This window comes from Pistacia vera, unplaced genomic scaffold (assembly GCF_008641045.1).
Source record: "Pistacia vera cultivar Batoury unplaced genomic scaffold, PisVer_v2 Contig407, whole genome shotgun sequence".
Lineage (NCBI taxonomy): Eukaryota > Viridiplantae > Streptophyta > Magnoliopsida > Sapindales > Anacardiaceae > Pistacia > Pistacia vera.
Window position 1 is genome coordinate 349,552 of NW_022196232.1, and position 6,000 is coordinate 355,551.

Genomic DNA, 6,000 nt, shown 5'->3' on the forward strand with positions numbered 1-6,000 from the left:
AAGGCACCTGAAATTACAACTAGTTTAATTTCTTGACAGAACTTTTGATTAATAGATTTTTAATTAATTAGTTCACATAATATGGACACTAATTAGATAAAGTTAGGCTAATATTTTAGAATTCTCAACAATATTGAACTAATAAATGTTAATTTTATCTCTAACACCAAAACATTGACTAGTCAAACTAATTTTTCTTTTTTAGAATTTTTTAAAATTCTTATCATATACCTTTTGAAAAGATTTGGTAGGTCCAAAATCCACATTATAGCACAAGTGAATGGAATATAACAAGATTCCATACATTATACTATATGAGATTATTAATTAAACAATTAAACGCCCCCAAGAATCTGCAGTAAATTCTGGAGGTTTCAAAAGAGTGGGACATGATAAATTTCCCTTTTTGGGTATTTGACCACTAATTTTCTGTGTTTCATGCTTAAATCTTATTAAAATCAATATAAAATCAATAATATTAACAACTAGTTATTATCATTTTTTTTTTTTTATGAGCAAAATAAAATTTCTTGAAAATACCTCTCCTCTTATAGCCAGATGATAAGCCTTTTAGCTATTAAAATTAGTTATATCCAGGAGGTCTTGTCTTCGAGTTGCCGGAGAAGCAATTACTGGGTTGATCCCAAAAAAAAAAAAAAAAAAAAAAAAAATTCTTGAAATTGCTTTGCAAACTTGAGCTCAGAAACTAGAGTTCTATTAAACCTTGCAATATTTGGGAAGTTAGAAACAACGACGAATATTCAATATTATGCATAATTTTGTAAAAACCAAAAATTAAAAGGAAATTTTTTTTTTTTTTCATGTTTTCCTTCTCCCATAATTACGGGGTTAGGATTATATAATGACACCACAATAGGTTTCATCTTATAAATATTTCGGTTTACTGAGATATTTGATGTCTAAAACTATACATTTACAATTTTTTTTGGTTAGAACTATACATTTACATAATAGCTAAATTTTGATTGCTCATTCTTTCTTGGTAAATTTTTTTTGACATCCAAAAAAGAATGAATTGGTTGGCCCAAGAACCAAAACAAAAGTCCATTCCTTTAGAAGAGGCCCATGGTGAATTATTTTTGTGAAGGAGCCTCTTTTAATGGACCTTAAATATTGACCATGTTTTAGGGTATTATAATAATAATAATATTATTAAGGGTCATATTATCAACTTACATTTTTAATTTAAAATATTGATATAATTGTTTGATTATTGATCTATAAAAATTTAGGGTTAGCCTATTGTAACATAAATTTTTGGCACTGGTTGGTGACACAAATTCATAGTCATTGAATCAATATAATCTAATGGATTTGGATGAGAAGTTAAGAGTTTATTAAATTTTAATGTCAATTAAGAAATTTTTAAACCATTGAATTACATTAAATCAATAATCATGAATTTGTGTTACAAATCTATGACAAAAATTTGTGTGACAATATCCTCACCCAACAATTTAATGGTTGTAAGATGGTAATTAATAAGTAATTAATTTCTTTTATCCTAACTAATCAATCTAAACCATTAGATTGCAATAGATGAATAAAACTGTATTAGTATCAAAATTTAAGTTTACCTCTCTTCTTGTGGTTAGATGGCAAACACAGTAGCAATTAGAGTTAGCTATACCAAGGAGTCTTATGTTTCGAGTTGCAAGATAGGGTATATATATATATAGTAAACGATTTTTTCTCATCTAAATAATGGCTTAATGACACTTTCCCATTCACAAAGGCTCAAACTTTTAAAATATTAGTTTATTACCCAAATTTATATTCCGCTTCCGATTCCGATATCGTTGCGATCCCACATTACCGTCATTCTTTTCCCCAATCATCACTTACCAAAACCCTTCAAAGCCTACTCCGGTCGACCCTACCAATCCCTGACAATTGAGAGATTGGGGTTTGCGCAGCTGTCCCTTTCAAGTCAAATTCTGATCAATCTTAACGATCAAAATCCAACCTTCCACCACTAAAAGACTCATAGGCCTCCCCTCTTTAAAGACCCTAATAGTCTGGATCAAATTTACTCTTTGTTTATTATCGGAATATAAATTTGAGTAATAAAATAATATTTTAAAAATTTACAGGTGAAAAAGTGCCCTTAAACCGTTAGTTGGGTGGGAAAAAGTCGTCAACTCATATTTATTAAACACATATTTTAAAGTATAAAATTGACACTAACACTTTGAAATTGTTTGTGCACGGTTTTACATGAAATTTGAATTTTTTTCATTATTTTTTTTATCCAATTGAAATGTTGGAAGTTCAACTTGTAACCTTCAATTATGATGTCTTATTAAATTGCCGTTACAAACTAAAAACATAAACTACCAGGTAAGGATTCAATATTATATTTAATACCATTACTATTTCACACTTATGTTGCAACCATTGAAGCCGTGGTAGGAACCTCATCAAATGAAGAAGTCAGCTCTCCTGAAATATACAAAAATACAATCTCATCTCTTCCCAGAGTAAATGGTTGGGGATTTTTAGATCATCTTTGTGTCTACAAAGGCTTCTGGTGTGAGCTTCCATTCTAGAGTATGCCTTACTTGCTCAACAACAGTTAATGTCTCATCACTCCAGTGATATTATTCTTCTCAGCAGCGCTCCAAAATGTGGAACCACTTGGCTTAAGGCTCTGTCGACGGAAATGATAAGTATATTGAGAATACCTCCACCCCCTTTGCTCACAAAGCGTCCCCATGTTTGTCTTCCCTATATTGAGATAAATCTCTCAAGGAGATTATCAACTAAGCCACCCACATTCTTTACACTTCCTTGCCAAAATCTGTAAAAGATTCAGGTTGTAAGACTGTTTACATTTATAGCTAGAGAGCCAAAGGATAGATGCATTTGTTTCTCTATGGCATTTTGCTTGCAAGTTAACGCCTGAGAACCAAGAACCCATCTCTTTGGATCCAAAATCCACCCAGGCTGTCTGTACATTTAAAACACATTGATGCGACGTTTATGGGCGTCGAAGTTGATAGTGGAATTACTCCGATGCACATTGGAGTTGTGACTTAAACACCTAATTCCGCGACACCATTTTTGTTTGAAAAAGGATTATTAATTGCCTCGACAAATATTTTCGATGTTACAAAATATGTAGAAGGATCGATTGAATTTCATTTGGTTCTCTGTAAGAATCAAGATTGTACGATTTTAAGAGTTCTAAATAATTTGTTCACATCTTTAATTAAAAGGGTAGGATTGTACGAAGTGATCTGTGTTGGGGTTTCACATCGACTAGGCACACTCAAGCCTACTAGTTTATAAGAGAGGGTAATTCTCACATTCAACAAGACCTTATTGGGTGAGGAGTCAAGCCTACCTCAAATTCTATCATGGTATCAGAGTCCAGATTCAATTGAGCTAAGTGTTTGACCAGCGGATGAGGAGTTGGAGTCGATAACTACCTTCAATAAACAGACATGACCCAATATATGGGTTTGACTGTGAGGGGGAGTGTTGAAGTTCCACACCGACTAGGCACGCTCAAGCCTACTAGTTTATAAGAGAGGATAATCCTCCCATCCAATAAGGCCTTATTAGGTGAAGAGTCAAGCTAATCTCAAATTCTATCATGATATCAGAACCCATATTTAGTTGAGCTGAGTGCTTGACCAGCGGGTGAGGAGTTAGAGTCGATAACTACCTCCAATAACAGACATGACCTAACATATGGTCCCACACCGACTTCTCCCTATTCAACAAGACCTTATTGGATGAGGAGTTAAGCCTACCTCAAATTCTATCAATGTGGTATTTTGATTTTATTTATCTTCGTATATTGAACAACTATTGTGATTACTATTTTCTATGTTGTATGGTGTTATTGTCAATATGTGTGGTTTATTTATCAAATTGTATTTAAAAATTTATAGATGAAGGTTATTTATATGGTATTATTTGAGAAGGTTTGCATTCATTTTTAATTATCGGATCAATAAACAACAAAGGTGAAGATTAATAAATGACATAGAACATTAATTTAAAAGTATATTACAAAACGAGTATCATAATATCTTTTGTCTTCCACATTATGTTTTGGCGTAATCCTAATGTGGGACTACAAAGATAAATTAGTTTCTCAACAAAATGAAGCACTACGAAGCCACCAACTTCATGATATATATTATAGTGTGTAATAAAATACCAATCACAAGTTTTTATTTGTTCAGGTAAAAACTCAAATCAAGAAATTAATGTCAGAGAACACATCCATATATTGGTGCATTCTAAGTTGGGGTTGGGGTATAGTCGGAGGATGGACCTTTTTTGGTAGTGTAACCCACTAGGCTTAAGGCAATTCCTGAACTTCTTGTCATTGTGATCGACTAAAATTGAATTTAACATGCAGTTCCTTCCTCATCTCCTTAAGTTACTGAATAAAGGACCCATTTTATTACCCAGGTGCTGACACATTTTGCCTGGAAGGCAACCATTCCAGCTAGTTACCCTTGACTAATTGGATGGAACTGGCTTGTCCTGTGCATTAAACTATTATGAAGATATAGCTACTATTTTAACTTTCTATAATTATTCTAACTTATAATTTTTAATGTATTCAAATGTAACTTTCGATTCATGAATTAAAAGTGAATCTTATACGAATAGCTATTATGAAGCCATCATGGAGCAAGAAGGTTTTATTTATTTATTTATTTATTTTTAATGATTGAGAGTGTCCAAGCTAGCTTATATATGTATATCTCAACTAATCTTTTGGGATCCTAGAACTACCAGAGGGCAAGAGTTCTTGACTACATCTATTAACAATCGAGAAGAAATTCAAATTCAAGACCCCTTGAATAATATACTCAATAGTCTTTATCGAACCACTTGACTATCCATGTAAAGAGGATCTTATCTAACATCATAAACTATAAGCATGTTTATCTAATACAGATAGCATATCGTAAACTTATCATTAATTTATTTGAATCACACATATTAACATATATGTATAGTTACACATAGGCTAGAGGTATTTCCTTTTTTGCTCAATGAAATGCACATGACACGTAATGAGGTTACGTACACAAGTTTTCAGACCATATCTGAGCTATTATTAAATAAAATTGCCTAAAATCTTCACAACAAATGAGATGATCACATCATATCAACAAGAAGGGTGATCCAACGGTAAACTAGGACTCTTAAGTGTATTACTTAAGAGGTCCTAGTTTGATTCACTTAGGTTGATACTAGGAGTGATCACTGAAGAGATTTATTCGACTATCAACTTCAGGGTCCCGAAGAATTAGTTGAGATGCACGTAAACTGACCTGGACACCCTCCATCACAAAAAAAAAAAAAAAAAAATGCTAATGATACAGTATGATTAAAGTAGCTATATTATTAAAGTAGCTTGGACCCAACACATCATATAAAAAAGAAAAGAAAACTAATAAAAAAAATTATATATATACTGATTAAATGCAAAATCACTCTGTTTTAATTTCAGAAACTAACAACGTTATCTCCAAAATTTCACTCCAGATCTTAATAATAACTAGAGAAAGATAATAATTAATGGCCTATTTGATATAGAATTTAGATTTAGTTTTTTGTTTTAAATTAAAAAACAAGGGATACAAAAACTTTATAGAAATGATTTGAAATATTTCAAAAAACAGTTTTCAGATACAATCTTAAAAACAAGTACAAATAAAAAAATGATTAAATACCGTTTTAATAGTTTTCTATTATTTTTAATCCGATAAAAATGTTTAAAAATCATATGAAATACATTTCCAAATATTAAAAATATAAGATATAACTAAAATTTGAATCCTATTTTAGTTTTTTAAAACTATTTTTGAATCATAAATCAAACATGCATTTCACTGACATATTAAACAAAAAAACATAAAAAATTCTAGGTGATTTATAATTTATATTAAGAGATTACTAAGTTACTTTATATAAAATACTTTTTCAGTAATTTTTTTTTTTTTTTTG